The sequence below is a fragment of the Oryzias latipes genome, chromosome 2, assembly GCF_053564925.1.
Source record: "Oryzias latipes strain Hd-rR chromosome 2, Olatipes_Hd-rR_3.1".
In the NCBI taxonomy this organism is placed as follows: domain Eukaryota; kingdom Metazoa; phylum Chordata; class Actinopteri; order Beloniformes; family Adrianichthyidae; genus Oryzias; species Oryzias latipes.
In genome coordinates, this window is record NC_136238.1 from 47,918,108 (window position 1) to 47,926,377 (window position 8,270).

General features: G+C 43.2%; 1 long non-coding RNA gene across 1 annotated transcript; it reads left to right on the forward strand.

Annotated features, from left to right (window-relative positions):
• The first annotated feature begins 5,390 nt into the window (after positions 1-5,390).
• LOC144989508 (uncharacterized) lies at positions 5,391-7,771 on the forward strand. Its single transcript, XR_013653745.1, has 2 exons — positions 5,391-6,225; positions 6,312-7,771. It is a non-coding gene; the product is annotated as an uncharacterized LOC144989508 (long non-coding RNA).
• Positions 7,772-8,270: the final 499 nt, after the last annotated feature.

The following is an 8,270-nucleotide window of genomic DNA, read 5'->3' on the forward strand; positions in this document are numbered from 1 at the left end:
CTCCTAGTTCTACACACGACGCAGCACGCTCACACAATCCACAACACCTATATAGTTAGTTCATTAGTTAGATAGGTAGCAGTTACTTGCTACTGTTATTTGTTAATATAGAATAGTACGTTGTAATTGTATTTATTTCTGTTGATGGGCTGGATGTGGGTCCTGGTGGTGCTGAAGAATGAAAGATCCTTCTAGCTGCAGTCATTCCTGAAGGAAGCTGATTGCAGCTGTTCTCTCCTGACAGATGGAATGATGGGAAATGAAGTTCATGTTGAAGTGTGCTCCAAGCAGAACAGAAAGGTCTCAGGACTTGGATCAGCTGCTGCTCTCTGGGAGCGTGCACGTGCTGCTGCATGTGCTTCTGTCATGGCGTTCTGGATGAGCTGCTGAGGTCTGTTTGCATCCAGACTCTCAGCTGCTTTAGTCAAACTGCTGAGCCATGGAACAATGGAGCCGTTTCTGAAGGAAGAGGATCAAACATGATGCTCTGCAGGAAGTGGAGGTTTTTTAGAGTCTCCAGACTGTTTCTGAACGGCCAAAGAAAAGCAGCTGATGTGCTTCTGTCTCCTACCAGCAGGGAGCGCTCTCAGCCGGACAGAACAGATCCTCAATGCTGCTCTGAGAAGGACTCTTCTGTTCCAGAAGCAGAGACTGTTCACATCCAGGAGAATCTGGACTCCAAGGAATCCCAGAGAATCTCCTCTCTGCTGTTTGGACACTTTGACCAGCAGAGGGCAGCAGAACTTTCAGCAACTCTGGATCTGATCCCACAAAAACAATCCATGGATGATCAGATTTCAGAAGATTTGAAGGATCAAAGACAAAGATGTGAGAAGAAAGTCCAGAATGAATCCACTCTGACTTGTCCTCATGTCTCTGAAGCTTGTGTCTTCATGTCTTCACCTCAGAGTTTCTTCTGGATTCCATGTGGATCAATAATATTGATCATGTTCTGTTGTCATCAGAACTTCAGGCTTTTCTCTGCTGATGATCTCTGAGCTGAACTTCTTGGAGGAATTCCTGAATCTGGGATTTGGAGCAAACAGTCAGAACAAAGGAGGTTTCCATTTCTTCTAAGCTCTGCCAGAAGAAAAGAGCTGAAGCTTGAAGCTGAAGCAGCATTTGCTCCCAGAATCTGTCCTCCAGACCAACAAGTCCCACCACAGCCTTGAAGACGTTTCCAGAAGCAGCAGCAGACTGTGTTCCCATGACGACGCTGAAGTCAGCTGCTGCTCTGCAGGAGAAAGTCTGCAGCTCCTCAGTCAGGAAGCTCTTTCAAGCTGGTGCACATCTGTCAGTGCAGCAGCAGAAAGCCTGTTTCCCTGCAGGAAGTCTGAGACTTTTCAAAGTAAGAGCCTCATGTTGGCAGAGATGGGTTGGATTCTTTGATGCTCCAGTGTCTTTTGGATTCAGGAGGAGTTCATGCAGATCTAGAAATCCCACCATGATGATCATCCTTGAGGAATTTCAAAATAAAAGACTTACAATCACTGCTGGATGATAAATACATTTACTCTTTATTTTCTGTCAATAAATCCTATTTATCAATAAATCCTTGATTGTAAATGATGGATCTAAAGTTGAAAAGAAGTCAAAGTGCTGACTCAGCACAGATCAAAGGAGACACAGATGATTTCCTGGAATGAAGAAAACATCAAACATCATGATGTGATCTGGAACTGAGCTGTTCTTCAGAAGATCCCCCCAAACATGGAAACTGTTGCTGCAACACGTGAAGCTTTGCTTCTGTTGCTAGGTAGATCTGATGGATCAGAAGCAGACTTCTGTCAGCTGGAACTGGGGCTTCTTCCAGACCATGTGACCTCATGGACAAAGTTCCAACATGGTTTCAGTGAAATGTGGAGGTTTTCCAGGAAACGTTGCTGCAGTTCCTCCGTCTCATCAAATGAGAGATTTCTCTGCACTAAAGAAGAAAATCTTCCAGAACAGCTTCAAGCTGCAGAAAAACTGTTTCCATCATTCTGAGGACATTTCTTTAGGCTTCATGTGAAGAAAACAAACTGTTGGAAAAGATGAAAACAGTACGGAGCCCGCCGGGTGCCAGTGGTTATAAAGGGAAAAAAATCTGATAAACTGTGCGCACAGATTACTAAAGCGTGCGCACGGATTAGTAAAGCGTGCGCACGGATTACTAAACCGTGCGCACCATTTAGTAAAACGTGCGCACGCGTTACTAATCTGTGCGCACAGTTAACTAAATGGTGCGCACGGATTAATCAATTATGCTCGTACTGTTGCGCAATCGTGGCGCACGCATATTCATCACATGTGCATGCCTCTAAGCAGAGCAAATGGACTCCTAGCTTCATGTTTGCAGGGCTGTGAAGGTGCTTTGGTACAGTGTGCACAACGAAGGAGACTTCGGACTGCAGTCCATTTCCTGGTTCTGCTGTCGGGACTCAGAACGTCTCCCAGGACATGTGAATCCAGACCGAGGACGGGCTTTGGAAGCGGAGGAGGCTTTTGGGGGACTAGTCCTGAAAAACCGTGCACACAATCATGTGAATTTGTGTTACCATTCAGGTCCAGACAAAATAAAGGCTGATGGTTATTCCAGTTAAGTTGATCTACGGCTAAATCGCTCATCAGCACGGCTAATGTTGTTAGCATGTATGTTGTATCAATCTATTAACTTAATCCTAAACCTTCTTCCGTGTCAGTTCAGACAGAAAAAGCCCCGGGCGCACTGATTTAAAAAAAACTATAAGCGAACATGGACTTAGTAATAATCATAATAATAAAAGCATGTTTAAATGGTCATGTCCTCGTGTCTATCGGAGCTTAGCATTGTTTACATGAAGACTTCTCTTCCTCAATGAACTATCCAGACCAATCACTGCATCGGACCAACCGACAGCCAACCAAATAGTCTGACGTCATCATTAGTCACTTCTTGTGTTCGATGGTCTGCGACTAATTACTAATTTTGGCTAAATTCCATGTTCATAAATGTAAATTTTCTGGTAGAAAACCTTGTTTCACTGTATTCCTTTCTGAATTTAATCAGTATATCAACAGTATTCGAAATTCAGAGAAGCAAAAAGCAATCAGAACATTATCTGTATGTGATAGTTTCAGTATTTTCTCGTAGAGTTTAACTCCCTGGCTTATTTCTCTCTATTCTTGTTCTTCTGTTTGCTACAGTTGTGTATTTGATATTTGCAGTTGTGTTTTTATTGCATACCTAAAAGTACATCTTTGTAAAATGACATAATGTGCAATAAAGTTGATTTAAAAAAAAAAAAAAAGATGGTCTGCGACTAATGATGACGTCACATCATCTGATTGGCTGTACGTTTCTCCGATGACGTCTACGGTAGTGATTGGTCTGGATAATGCATTGAGGAAGAGAAGTCTTCATGTAAACAATGCTAAGCTCCGATAGACACGAGGACATGACCATTTAAACATGCTTTTATTATTATGATTATTACTAAGTGCATGTTCGCTTATAGTTTTTTTTAAATCAGTGCGCCCAGGGCTTTTTCTGTCTGAACTGACACGGAAGAAGGGTTAAGATTAAGTTAGTAGGTTAATACAACATTCATGCTAACAACATTAGCCGTGCTGATGAGCGATTTAGCCGTGGATCGACTTAAACTGGAATAATCAGCCTTTATTTTGTCTTGACCTGAATAGTAACACAAATTCACTTGATTGTGTGCACGGCTTGTCAGGACTGGTCCCCCAAAAGCCTCCTCCGTCCGTCCTCGGTCTGGAGATGGTACAAATCTCCCGGGGGACACGGTTCTGGAGTCGGCGCAGCAGAACAGGGAAATTGAGTGCGGTCTGAAGTTTCCTCCGTTGCGCACACTGTACCAAAGCACCCTCACATCCCTGCAAACACGAAGCTAAGAGTTTATCTTCAATTCTCAGAGGCATGCACATGCAATAACTTTACATGCGCGCACGATTGCGTAACAGTACGAGCACAATTGATTAATCCGTGCGCACCATTTAGTAATCGGTGCGCACGCTTTAGTAATCGGTGCGCACCATTTAGTAAACTGTGCGCACGGAATACTAAAGCGTGCGCACAGTTTACTAAATAGTGCGCACGGTTTACTAATCCGTGCGCACAATTTAGTATTCCGTGCGCACGGTTTATCAGATTTTTTTTATTTTTAACCACTGGCACCCGGCGGGCTCCGTAAAACAGAAACAAAGAGGTTTCTAGAAGCTACAGTTACAAAGAACAGCCAGCAGGTGTCTCACTGTGGGAGTCTCTGAAAGTCCTGCCTCCAACCATGAAGGGATTTGAACCCTCAACCTTCTGATCCATTAGGCCACATGGTCTGTGAGGACAACCAGGTCCAGCTGCAGGTGGAGGACACCATCCTCCAGCTGGAGTGGATGAAGGTGCTGCTTGGATTCTGGCTGGATGTCCTTCTGTCCTCAGTCCCTTCATGGCTGCTGCTTCTCTTTCTCTGATGTTTCTGCAGGATGAAGCACTGACAAACTGTTGAAGTTACTGGAAAACGCTGAGTCTCTTCTTTCTGCAACTTTTGATAACAGAAACATAAAAAACAGAAACAGAAACAAGTTTTATTGGGAATCATGTTTGTTTGGTCTTTTATGTTGTAAAAGTTTTATTTTCCCCACAATCTAACCTGTATGTATTTTTTGATTTGCTGTGTAATCTGTCTGTACAATAATCCATCCAATCAGAGATGAGTGGGCGTGTCCTCAGAGGAACGAGGAGCGGAGCTGACGCTGAATGCTTGGAGCTATGATGGTTTTCAGTCAACTTTCTGTTTAAAATTGTAGAAACTGATGTCATGTAAGTAATGATTTTTCTAGATGTTTCTAAACTGATCGTTTTTATTACAATAAGCAGCTAAATGCTAACTGTTACTAGCTTTAGCATGTAGTGTAACGTGTTGGGTTAGTCTGTCTCTATGTAGCTAAAAACGACCTTAAACAAATGTTCAAAGTTCTAAAGGGGACTTTCATTAAATGGACCATAGATCAGTCTTTTCTGGACTCTGTGGTAGACCGAGCACACCGACCGACACCGAGCTGCTGTCTGAGCCCATTCCAACCCCCACACCTCAGAGATTCCCGCCTCCTCTTCCTCCTCTTCCTCTGCTGTACACTCAGAGTTTGTCTGCGGAACATTTTCTCTCTCCAACTGTTGTCCTGAATATCAGCTAGGTGAGGACTGCAGGTTTGATTTCCTGCTTGCTCAAAGTGAAAGGAACTCTTCAGTTTTTGGACACGACGTAGCAGAGCATCGATTAGCCTGTTAACACTTTAACCCTTTTAACTGTATGTGTGGGGGTTAATTAAAAACAAAAGACAAAAGAAATTCAAATAATGTTTCAATTCCAACGATTCTTAGTAGGAAAATTCTGGAGACAATACCTATTTGTAGTATTTTCTTTCTAATAAATGCAGTGATTGTTGTATTTCCTGTATATCCCTAAAACCAAAGGGTTATCATCTAGTCCATGGGATGATGGGGGTTCCATCTGTGCTTTTAGTTGCTGGAATCCATTCTCAGCCAAAAACCTGAATCTAATGGAAGCAAGTCTTTGACAGATGAAACCAGGAGAAAAATGGTTGACAGACTGCTGCTGACATGACAGAGAAGAACGGCTCATTGATCATTATGGATTAGTAGACTCAGTGTATGATTGACATGTCATTCTCATCTTTAACAAATGCAGCTCAGACATTTCTATACACACTAAGAATGTGTATGTTTTTCTATTGCAGGACGTCAGCACCCAGACATGTGATAGAAATGTCTGCCAGGGGAATTGTGAGCTTCTTTCCCGTCTGAGTGACCCTTTCTGCAGGACCATAAGGTTATGTAAGTCACACCAAGAATGAGGACATTAAAGGTTTATTAAGACGTTTGACCTATAAAAGGTTTGAAATAGATAAAAATGTAACACATGCTTTGCATACCAAGTTTCTTCACGTTGTGAATGTAGAACTACAAATGAGATGTTCACTGTCCTACCAGGACCATCTCTATGAACAGTCATTGTTTCAAGAACCCGCAGAACCTCAGAAGCCGTGTACTGTGGCGTCTGAGGTTCTGGCGAGGGGGCGTGTCTGCAGGTGGTCTTCCAGATCCGGCCTCTCTCCTGGACTCAGTGGGTGGTGGTCCTGAAGCTGTCGCTTCCTGTCGTCTTGATCGACGAGGCACTAAAATTCTTGGCGAGGAACTACATTGAACCAGGAAGCCAGATGCAGGTGGGAGGAGCATGTTGTTCTTCATGTTGTTCTTAGCTCCTCTGGTCTGATGTTCTGGTGTTTCCTTCTGTCCCTCAAACCCAAAGGAACATGAGGAGGAGGAAGAGGAGCTGCAGAGGTCGGGCGGCGGCGTAGTCGGGGTCGTGATGCTGAAGCTGCGGCAGCCGCTGAGGGGCGTGTCCTGGTCATTGTGCTGATCTTGGTGTCGCTGGTGTTTTGGACTCTGACATCACCAACATCTTCTGGGAGTAAAAACCCCTTTTCCTGTTGATGTGGGACAGAGGGGGGGTGATGTGATCTTTATTTCCATGTTAGTGTGAGGTCACCGCTGCTGCTCAAAGGTTGGAGCATCGCCTTCTTTGGGAGCCCGGTTCCTTTTCTGCAGAACTGAAACGGAACGTCCCATCAGAACCAGCTGGTGCTACCGGTTGGTGTGACGTTTGGCTCCTCAGATGATGAGCTGGTAACCTCTGAGGTCCAGGAGCCTGGTCCTGTTCCTGCTGCTGGTACGTTAAAGTTCCCCAGCATCAGAGGATCGTTCCACCAGGGCAGTGAGCTCATTTCTGACCCTTTCTTAGGAAGTCCTGCAGAAAGTAACTCCCTGAACCTCTGCAAAGAGAGCCTCTTCCATGACACTTCAGTAGATGTCACAGTAGAACCCAAAAAACAGCAACAAAACAAAAAATGGATTCAAAAATGGATATTGCAGACCCTTCAGTCGAATACCTGAAGAAGTTCAAATTGGATGATGTTTCTGTGGAGGATCAGGATGTCATTTTTAGTGAGCCTGAGCAGGAAATTTTCTATTTTAACCCTTTAAATCTGGATGTCTGCCAGGCTCTGTGCTCAATGTTAAATATTGAGTTCCTAAATTTTAATGCCCCACCTGCTCCTCCCATTGGTTTGTTAGGGCCCCCCTGCACCAACGAAAGAATCATAGGAGATGGAAATTGTTACTTTAGGGCCATCTCTCAGGCTGTGAGCGGATCCCAAAACAGCCACAGAAAAATCTGGTCAGCCGTCGTGAAACAATTAGAAACTAACCCACATCTGTACAGCTGGGTAATTGGGCGTGAGTTCTCCTCTGTGGCTGAGTACATAACCAAATCTAGGATGCGTTTCGTTAGTGTTTGGGCCACAGACGTAGAAATTCAAGCCACAGCTGATCTATTAGGAGTAAATGTTTTTGCCTTGAACATGTCATGAGGAATGTTAAAGTCAAAAGAAAAACAAAATATAGAGAGGATTCCGCTCACAGGACCATGATGAAAACTCTTAGCATACAAAAAAACATCTGTCAATCTTTTGGTTTAGTGACATAAGTTAACCCTCGAATTTCTATTTTTTTAATTTCTTTGTTTAATTTTTTATTTCTGTGTTTGCTTAGTTTGGTTTTTACTTCTATTTCTGTTAATAGTTAAAATTTCAGAAGGTCAAAACAAATTTATTTTGTATTCAGACTTGTATTGTTATAAATGTTGTATTTTTGTATTGTATTCTGCAAATGTTCAATAAAAATCAGACTATGACACTGAATGTAATGACATTTCCAAATGTGTGTAGATTTCTGTTCCAGTAGCATCAGCTGAGTCAGAGCTGCTATGGAGGAAGAAATGAAGTCACTGATAGACAACAAGACTTTCAGCCTCACTAAGGTACCTGTGGGGGGGGGGTCTATGCTGTTAAAACTGACGCTGATGGAGGTGATAAATATAAAGTAAGGTGTGTGGCTAAAGGCTATAACCAGAAAGAAGATTTCATTGAGACTTTTTCACCCACTGCAGACATGACAAGTGTGATGCAGGAAGCAGCACAGGAAGGTTCAATCCTACACCAAATGGATGTACAGACAGTCTATTTGGACGCTCCAAGAGACTGAAATATTTGTGGAACAACCAGAAGGTTTTGAGAAGAAAATGAAGGAAAATAAGTCACTTTATGGGCTAAAGCAACCAGGTTGACACTGGAACTCATTTGATTGAAAACGGTTTTGAACAGAATCCTGCCGATTACTGTCTCTAATCAAATCTTTTCGTTTCTGCCTC